At 38.7% G+C, this 10,833-nt stretch overlaps 1 pseudogene; it reads left to right on the top strand.

The window, feature by feature from the left end:
* Positions 1-341: 341 nt before the first annotated feature.
* LOC121487716 lies at positions 342-10,782 on the top strand (annotated as a pseudogene).
* The last annotated feature ends 51 nt before the right edge of the window (positions 10,783-10,833 follow it).

Genomic DNA, 10,833 nt, shown 5'->3' with positions numbered 1-10,833 from the left:
AATTCATATTATTTAAACAACCCAAAATTATGGTTCAATTTTAATCTCTGTATAAGCTATTTGGTCATATTCTCTGCCAGTATTGTCTCAAAGTCACATAGGCAAAGCAACCTGACAATCATTATGATTGGCTTTATTTTTTAACTTTATTGAGATATAATTGACATAGAGCATTATGTTGATTTGATACACTTATGTTTGCAAAATGATTACCACCCTTGTGTTAGCTAACACTTCCATCACATCATCTAATGACCATTCTTTTTGTAATGAGAACATTTAAGATTTACTCTCTTAATGACTTTTAAGTGTATAAAACAGTATAATTAGCTATAATCCCCATGCTGTATGTTAGATCCTCAGAATTTATCATCTTACAACTGAAAGTTGTTCCCTTTGACCACATCTCCCTGTTCTCCCCACCGTACCGCCTAGTAATCACCATCCTATTCTGTTTCTAAGTTCAATGTTTTTATATTTATTTATTTTATTTTTTAATTTTTAAAATGATTTTATTTATTTGAGAGAGTGAGCAAGAGAGAAAGAGCACAAGCAGGGGTGGGGGAGGGGCAGAGGGAAAGCAAGAAGCAGACTCCCCTGCTGAGCAGGGAGCCCCCCCACTCCAGGCTCAATCCCCGGACCCTGAGATCATGACCTGGGCAGAAGGCAGATGCTTAACTGACTGAGCCACCCAGGGACCCTGAGTTTGATGTTTTTAGATTCCACATATAAATGAGATCCTACAGTATTTATCTTTCTTTAAAATATTTCACATAGTATGACACCCTGAAATTCTATACATGTTGTTACAAATGGCAGGATTTTCTTCTTCTTTTTTTTTAAGTGGCTGAGTAGTATTCCATTGTATATATACCTCATTTTCTTCATCCATTCACCCATTGATGAACACTTAGGTTGTTTTCATGTCTTGGCTATTGTGAATATTGCAGCAAAGAACATGGGAGTGCAGATATTTTTTGAGTTAGTATTTTCATTTCTTTCACATAAATTCTCAGAAGTGGGATTTCTGGATCATATGGGAATTTTATTTTTAATTTTTTTGAGGAATCTCCATACTATTTTCCAGAGTGGCTGCATTAATTTACATTTCCTCAAATAGTGCATAAATATTCCATGTTCTCATCAATACTTGTTATCTCTTGTCTTTTTAAATGATGGCCGTCTAAATGTGTATGGAGTCACAAGACTCCAATTAACCAAAGCAATTCTGAGAAAAAAAAAAACCACACAAAGCTAAAGCTATTACACTTCCAGTTTCAAACTGTACTACAAAGTCATAGTAATCGAAACAGTATGGTATTGGCACAAAAGCAGGCATGTAAGTTCTATTCAGTGGAACAAAATGGAGAGCCCAGAAATAAACCCACACATATATGGTCAATTTACAACAAAGGAGCCAAGAATATGCAATGGAGAAAGAACAGTTTCTTTAATAAATGGTACTGGGGAACTCGATAACCATACACAGAAGAATGAAATCAGATTCTAATAACACCCACAAAAATTAACTCAAAATGGGCTAAAAACTTAAGTATAACCTGAAATGATAAACTCTTAGAAGAAAACATAAAAATCTCTTTGACATTGACCTTGGCAACATTTTCTTTCTTTGACATCAAAAGCACAAACAAACACAAAGTAAATGAGTGGGACTACATCAAACTAAAAACCTTCTGCATAGCAAAAGAAACAATCAGCAAAATGAAAAGGCAACCTATAGAATAGTAGAAAATATTTGCATATCATGTATATGATAAGCAGTTACTATTCAAAAACTATGAAGAACTCTACAACTCAAAATAAAAAAAGAACAATTTAAAAATGGGCAGAATAACTTACTAGATATTTCTTCAAAGAAGACCTACAAATTGCCAACAGATATATGACAAAATGCTCAACATCACTAACCACCTCAAAATCACAACGAGAAACAATTAATTGTTGGTGTTAACAAAATGGATTCCAATAAGCCATGCTAGAGCCAGAAGAGAAATAAGGAAATCGTTAAGGAAGTCAGCACCTACATTAAGAAAATTGGCTACAACTCTGACACAGTAGCATTTGTGCCAATTTTTGATTGGAATGGTTACAACATGCTGGAGCCAAGTGCTAACACGCTTTGGTTCAAGGGATGGAAAGTCACCTGTAAAGATGGTAATGCCAATGGAACCATGTCCTGGAAGTTCTGGATTGCATTCTGCTAACAACTTGTCCAATTGACAAGCCCTTGCATTTGCCCCTCCAAGATGTCTACAAAAGTGGTGGTGTTGGTACTGTCCTTATGGGCTGAGCAGAGACTGGTGTTCTTAAATCTGGCATGGTGGTCACCTTTGCTCCAGTTAATGTTGCATCTGAAATAAAGTTTGTCGAAATACATCATGAAACTTTGAATGAGGTTTCCTGGGAACAATGCAGACTTCAATGTCAAGTATGTATATGTCAAAGATGTTTGTTATGCAATGTGGCTGGTGACAGCAAAAATGACCTACCAATACAAGTGGCTGGCTCCATGGCTCAAGTGATTATCTTGATTGTCCTGAACCATCCAGGCCAAATCAGTGCTGGACATGCGGCTGTGCCAGGTTGTCACACATCTCACATTGCTTGCAAGTTTGATGAGCTGATGAAGAAGATTGATCCTGGTTCTGGAAAAAAGTTGGAAGATGTCTCCAAGTTCTTGAAATCTGGTGATGCTGCCATCATTGACATAGCTCCTGGCAAACCTATCTGTATTGAGAGCTATTTTGCTGTTTGTGATATGAGACAGTTGCTATGGGTGTCATCAATGCAGTGGACAAGAAGGCAGGGGGAGCTGGCATGTTCACCAGGTCTGAAAGTTTAGAAGGCTAAATGAATATTATCCCCAATACCTGCCACCCAGTCTTAATCAGTCTTAATCAGTGGTGGAAGAACAGTCTCAGAACTCTTTGTGTCAAGTGGCCATTTAAGTTTAATAGTAAAATAATGGTTAATGATAATAATGCATCCTGAAACCTTCAGAAGGAAAAGATAATGTTTTGTGGACCTGTGTGTGTGTGTGTGTGTGTGTGTGTGTGTGTGTATGTGAGTTTTAAGTTATTAGTTTTTAAAATCAGTATTTTAAAATCAGTTTGTATTACTGATTTCACAGTTTTTCCATGTATGTATATATAAATAATATGTATACATGTTTGAATGTAAAAATATGTGGGTGTGTATATGTGTGTATATCTACCTACATCTCTCTCTCTCTCTATATATATATATATATAAGCAAATATGTGTATTTATAAATTTATCTAAAAATGGGAAAAAATTACAACAAAATGAGATGATAGAATTTGTTTTTTTCTGTCTTTTCATTTCTCTGAGCAATGTGGTATGCACCTCTTTCCATTTCAGTAAGATATATATCTACCTTATTCTTCTTAGATGTAAAATATATATCTAGAATAATTTAATTCCCTATAGATGGACCTTTAGATTATTCACATTTTTTCCTTGTTATAAACAATGCTGCACTAAAACTCATACAAACATCTTTGTGCATATTTGTGAGGGTTTCTGGGGTCCGATTCCTAGAAATCAAATTTCTGAATTGAAGGCTATGGACTTGAATATCTCTATGGTTTATTACCAAATCATTCCTTCAGAGTGGTTGGCTTCCACATTGTTACAAACTCTTGTTAGGAAAAGGGCCACACTGTGATATGTTGTTTTCTCCAACAGGCTAAGAACGTGGTGTCCAGCATTCTTTAAGCCTTTTGTTCTATTGACAAGGAGGAGGGGAGGTTTCAGCGATGAGGAGGGAAAGGACAGAGAGGCAGGGCCCCCCAGCAGAGCTCTGTATCTTTTCCATCATGGTCCTGAGCCATTCTGGCCTGGTGCAAACTGGCAGATCCACTTAATAGATCAAAAACCCTGCAGTTAAATGGACTTACCTATCTTAAAAGGCTGTTTCATACAATTCTGATGTTATACAAGCATGCTTTTGAGGGGATTTTACCTCCCATTTCCTCCTTTGTGAGAAATGATTAAATTATTCCTTTGTAACTACATTCAGTAAGCTCTCTGAGATGGGTTCTAATACACCTGATTTTCTGCAGTCCTTGTATTTCCAGGGCTGCTGTCCCTAAGCAAGCTTGGCTAGCTCCCTCATTTTCTTTGCCCATCAGAGCAACCTGTGTGAAGAGCCCCCACTGCCCTTGCCATAATGTCAAGTGTTGCCTCACAGCTTTCCTTGCAGCCTCGTTTTTGCTCACAGGATGACTTTAATAATTTATGTGGTTTTTTACTTTCCCTCTGCCCTCTAATTTCTCACAGCTGGGTTCCTGGCCTGCCAATGAGCCCTGCTCTGAACCTTTTTTTTCCAAAAGGGACGCCTCGGTCTAGCACCTTGTTTAAATCCTTCCTTATTTCTTTGGATATCTTCCTGTTTCTGTCACTGGCAGTACCACAGCTAGATCTACTATCCCCAGCTATCCATCTTTTGTAATCCAACTGTGAGAACCAAAGCAACAAGCTAATAGACCTTCATTGTCACGCTCAGCATTTCCAGCTTTCTTTGGTAAATACAGATCAAGCACGGTAAGTGGAATTAAACACGTATCCTTTTTGAAGGCAATCTTTGATCTTCAAAATTACCATATTTATTTTATCGCCCTGCTTCGCTATTGCAGTGTAGTGGGAGGAAATGTTTAAGTACTTGAGAGGCTTTTCTGCCAGAGTCAGCAGTGACTTGTCAGGCAAACAACTTCTGAGGTGCAGCTTTGATCTCGATGGCCTTCATTTGATAAGACACAAGCTTTGAAATGGGAAATTGAGAAAGACTTTAGAAAAGGTGTTTATTTCATGGCTATATATGGATCTTTACCTGCCAATAGATACTTTTTTAAAAAGCTTCTAAACAAAGATGATAGAGATATATCTCTTTTGAAGGGTAGAATCAAAACTGTATCAGCCAGGCTAATAGGACTGGGAAGAGGTCAAGGTTAGCGGTTGGAAATACGGCTCCTGGTCTGTGTGGTCATCAGAGCTGGGATAGATAGACAGTATGATAAATGAATCATTGACCTTGTGGTTAAACAGTCTGACCAGTCTTTTTAGATTGACAAGCTTCCCACCTAGTGTGCTATGGTTACTCATGTGCAGAAAATGAGTTATGAGGATAGCTCATTATATTACACGAATAATAGTGAGGAGACAGGGCAGTGCCATCGATGCTTAGGGAAGTCAGCAGATACCGTGATTTGTGTTTTACAAGCGGGAAAAAGAAAGTCCTTGAATTTCCCTTTTTAAAAATAACTCTGAGACTATGAATGTTTATCTGTTTCATTAGACCATGAGCTTCTTGAGAATAGGATTTGTGTTTTTACTCCAAGCACCTAACAGTGCCCATTGAATAAATATTTGTTGAAATTATCAGCCACAAACTAATTGTAAAAGAAGAAGTTCATTCATTCATTCTGCTCAACAAACATTTTGGAGCCATTATTATGTGTTGGGTTTTGGACATTCGGATGAATAAGAAATTCCATAGTTTTACCAGGGTTCACAGTTTAGAAGAGGAAATAGGCATTGTTTCAGATGGCATAACAGAGGCTGAACAAGAGAAAAGGCAATGGCTAATGAATGAATGAATGAATGTTCATACCATAGAACATTATACAACAATGAGACTGAATGATCCAATGAAAAAGCAATGGCTAATTTTATACTAGGGGCGGTGGTTAGGTAACCTGAAGTGATGCTTTAACTGGGTTTATTTTTGAAGGTTCATTTAAATATGACACACACATAGTATACATGTATGGTAAATAGCTTAATGTATTTTGCCAAACTGAACACATCATATAAACCAGTACTCCAGAAACATCTGTTTTCCCTCCTGTTTACTATTCCCATTTGACTTCAAAGGGCATAAAATGTTTGTGCCTACAATTAGTGCCTTAAAGTCATAGAAACCATATATGTGCTCTTTTATGTGCCTGGTTTCTTCTACCAAATGTTAGGGCTGTGAGATTCATCTACATTTCTGGGTATAGATGAGGATCATTCAGTCTCATTCTTGTATAATGCTCTATAGTATGAATATTCATTCATTCATTTATTCATTCAATTTTCTTACTATTTGATGGACATTTTCAGTCTTTGTTACAGATAGTGGTTATGAAATTCTAGTACATGTGCTTTAGTGAAAATATGTATGCATTTCTGTTGAGTATATACCTAAGAGTACAATTCCTGGTTCTTATGGTATATTCAGCTTTAGTAGATACTTTCAAACAGTTTTCCAAAGTGGTCGTACTAACTTATACCACCAGTTGTAGTATATGAAGGTTTTGTTTGCTTCACTTCCTTGCCAACACTTAATTTTTTTTTTCTCTTTATTTCAGTCATCCTATGGCTGGTCATATTCTAGGTTAGCAGAGTTTTGAAAGATGCATTGTGCATTATCAGGCACATGGAGTGGAAGAGGGTTTTCTGGGGAAGCTCAGAAAGGGTGCTCAGGAAAGGGGGGCCAATGGGGGTTTTCAGGTATGAACCTCATTTAGTTACGTAAACTGCAGGTAAGTCAAACACACAAATAATATGTCCCCAAAGTATTGTTTGTAGTAGAAATTTACGGTAAAGTTTGAAGTAGAAACAGACTTTATAGCGAGGCAATTTGCCATCAGCTGGTGAGTCAAACACAGTGTATAGGCTCGCAGCTCTGAAAGGAATAAACAAATGGCATTCCAAATGGGAGACTCTGACATGTTGGCAGCTTGTGTGTAAGTACAGGTAAAAACAATTCATAACAATAAAACAGTGATGCTCTAGTAGGTACTCCCTATTGGATGTCTTTACCTAGTGAAGTTAGGAGTGCATATCCAGCATAGTACCTCCAGGGGGCTTCTGGCATGCATCTACCATACTACTTTGTAATATGAGTGTGTCTTCTAGTTGCCTACCACTTGAGTAATTTTTTTATTATTCTTAGTAATAGAACCCCCAGTTTTATTTCTGGAGGAGGTGTTAGTATGCCTAATTAAAAACTGTATTTCCCAAATTCCTTGCAACTATGTTCTGATCAAGTGAAATGTAAATGTAAATATTGTATGCCACTGTTGGATGTTGTCCTTAGGGAGAAAATATACCCTTTTTCCCCCCTCTATTTTCTTTCCTAGAGGCTTAAATGGGAATGTGATAACTGGGGCCTGAGCAGTCATCTTGGACCATTAGGTGGAAGCCACATACTGAAGATGGCAAAAGGCTCCTGAATGCCTGATTTCATTAAGCAGCCATACCAGCCCTAGACTTCCTACTTCTGGATTTCTTTTTCTATGAGAGAGTAATACATTTGTATCTTGTTTAAGCCAGGGTTTTTTGTGCACACATGCTCTCTCTCTGTTATTTGTAGCCCAATCTAACATTAAATAGAAACTGTATATCAGGAAGAGGAAAGCTCTTCCTAGAAACCAGTGTGTGGGAAGAAAGGACATGAGCTTTTTATTTTTAAAAGATTTTATTTATTTATTCATGAGAGACACACAGAGAGGGTTAGAGACATAGGCAGAGGGAGAAGTAGGCTCCCTTTGGGGAGCCTGATACGGGACTTGGTCCCAAGACCCCAGGATCACTACCTAAGCCAAAGGCAGATGCTCAACCATTGAGCCACCCAGGCGTCCCAAGGAATGAGCTTTTAAGTATAAACGCTTCCTGATAATTCTCTATAATACCATAGACATGGAGTTTGTATGGTGTCTGATATGCTACAAATAAGCCTTTGTTGAATTAAAGTGAACTGTTGCTTAAATCAATAGAAGAAAGTAATTGTATTACTTTCCTATTGCTGCTGTAACAAATTACCACAAACGTTGTGCCTCAAAACAACTTTATTATCTTATAGTTCTGGAGGGCAGAAATCTAAAATCAGTTGCATTTGGCTAAAATCAAGGTGCTAGTAGGCCTGTGTTTCTTCTGGAGGCTGTAGGAGAGCATTCATGCCTTTGTCTTTTTCTAGCTTCTAGACTCTACTCACGTTCCTTGACTCATGGCCATACATTCCTCCAACTTTGCTTCTTTCATCACATCTCCCTCTCTCACTTCTACTCTCCCTCCTCCCTCTTATTAAGGACCCTTATCATGCAGGATAAGACCCCATCCCAAGACTCTTAATTTAATCACACCTGCAAAGTAATATACTTACAAATTCCTGGAATTGGGACATGCATATCTTTTAGCAAGTCTGTATCTGGCCTACTCGTGTTATAGTCCCAGCTCATCTACAGTGTGAACTATTCTTATTTATGTGTGTCATGTGCGAGGCAGAACAGTGTAACAGAAGGAACGCTGCTTCGGAGTTAGCACACCTGAGTTCCAAATCTTTTCTTTTAAAGATTTTATTTATTTATTTGAGAGTGAGAGACAGAGATAGTGACAGAGATAGTTAGAGCATGAGCAGGGAGGAGCGGGAGAAGCAGGCTCCCCGCTGAGCAGGGAGCTCAACCTGCGACTCGATTCCAGGACCCTGGGGTCATGACCTGAGCAGAAGGCAGACACTTAACTGACTGAGCCACCCAGGCGCCCCTCAGAGCTGCTTCTAAGCAGCTGTAAGGCCTTGGACAAATCATTTAAATTCTCTTGGTTCGGGGGAATCCCTAGGTGGCTCAGGAGTTAAGCGCCTGCTTTTGGCCCAAGGTGTGATTCTGGAGTCCCGGGATGGAGTCCCATGTTGGGCTCCCTGCATGGAGCCTGCTTCTCCCTCTACCTGTGTCTCTGCCTCTCTCTTTCTCTCTCTCTGTGTCTCTCATGAATAAATAAATAACATCTTAAAAAAAATTCTCTTGGTTCTCACTTTTTAATTTATAAAATGAGTTCTAAATTTTCCAGGGAGAGACATACCTGGTGAGCAGCACACTGTCAACCCTTCCCCCTACACCTATAACAGAGATGATTTCTCTTGTGAGCTTGTTCCTAATCTTTCAAACAGCCACTGCTAGGTAGCCAGAAGTGATTCTTAGATGAAATCTATTTTCTCTCCCTGAGCAAGATCATCTCTAAGGCCTGTGACTTAAGCTATGAAAACACAGAGCTAAAACTCAACAAGCATCATCATGGATCACTGAATGCCCAAAGTCAATTGATACTCTTTCTTTTCTTTATATTTTCTCCCCTTAGTTTTTTCTAGAACTATTAACTTGGCTAACATTAGTATTTCCTATTTCCATGCTTCCTTTTGAAGGGAGCAGTTAGGAGCAAGAAAAGACATAGAAGACCTGAAAGTTCTCCTACCTGTTTTGTCAATTATGTATAAATGAGAGTTGCCCTCACAGAACTCCTGTCCTGTGACTACAGCCAAGACCCCAGGCATGATCAGCCTGTGCTTGTGCTGGTAATTCATACTCACACCTACACCTGCATCTATACTTAAGTCTAAATCTACACTAACACATACACCTATCCTTACACTTCGACTTAACGGCTCATGTCCTTCTTTTTCTTTACCCACTGATTCCTAGACAGATGTTGCCTCTTGCTGATATACAGAAAACACTGTAGCAAAATCTACTGTCTATTACCAGATTCACAAACCAGAAAGGATTTTCTCAAAAACAATTGGCAATCTGTCATGACTAGACATGTGAAACATCTCACTGATTGTAGGTACAAAACATCAAAGACACATAGCTTGGGTCATGAAAAAAGCTACAAGACAGTATGTGACTCTCTTCTACTTGAAAGAGTTTAATGTTAAAAAAAAAAAAAAGAAAACAAAAACCAAAACACTCACTCACACACACACACACACACACACACACACACACACAACCCAACCCCAAACCCAAAAAACCCAACAACAACACAGTGAGGTTTGCTCACCAGGAGCAAAGTCAGGTGCTAGACAAACCTCAGAATAGTCAAATGATCAAATTGTCTAGAATATGTGGTTTCTGGAATGCATGAAAAGTGAAAGGCCAATGTTCTATTAAGATTACTGTCCCTTTTCAGAATCTGCTTAGACTTGTTGAAACCTTTAACACAGGACAGCCCGGGTGGCTCAGCGGGCTAGGGTATGATCCTGGAGACCCGGATTCGAGTCCCACGTCAGGCTCCCTGCATGGAGCCTGCTTCTCCCTCTGCCTGTGTCTCTGTCTCTGTCTCTCTCTCTCTCTCATGTCTCTCATGAATAAATAAATAAATTTATATATATAAAAAAAGAAACCTTTAACACTATTTTTGGTAAAATTTTCCAAAGAAGAGATAATCTTTTTGCTTATTCTAATAGCTCTTCTCATCAAAGTGGAATTTTGGATTGCTTCTTTCCATAAGCACAGGTCAGAGAAGAATCCTCTCTTGAGATCTGAGGTCCTCACTGGATATTTTTGGTAGAGACACAGAGAAGCACTCTGAAAGGGGCTATCTTCCCTGAAGAGCTAACACATCCCTCTCCTTACATTGAGTATTTGCCATGACATAAGCCGGTTTTATTTTCCATACAAAACTCCCTGATAGCTGAAATTATTTTATCTTTTTGTTTACTTTTGGGATGGCTCTCCTGTGGGTGATGAGTGGGGCGAGATCTACATTGCAGGCTCATTTTCTTTGTCCCATAGAAGGATGTACACCAGTTTTGAATCTGAATGTTTTTAGGTAGAAACTCTCCAGCTCAACATAATGATCACTACTCCTTCTTATCTCATGCTTGGTTCTTCAGACATCAGTTCTCTGCCTTGTACAAGAAGACAAGTGACTGGGAACTGTGGCTTCCATATAGCAGGTATCCTGGGGAACCTATAACTCCATGGAGTGGGGATATCATATATACTCCAGCATGTATAATGGCAAACA

This window comes from Vulpes lagopus, chromosome 1 (assembly GCF_018345385.1).
Source record: "Vulpes lagopus strain Blue_001 chromosome 1, ASM1834538v1, whole genome shotgun sequence".
Taxonomy (NCBI): Eukaryota; Metazoa; Chordata; class Mammalia; order Carnivora; family Canidae; genus Vulpes; species Vulpes lagopus.
The sequence above is the reverse complement of the archived record's forward strand: the minus strand, read 5'-3'. Positions and strand labels throughout refer to the sequence as shown.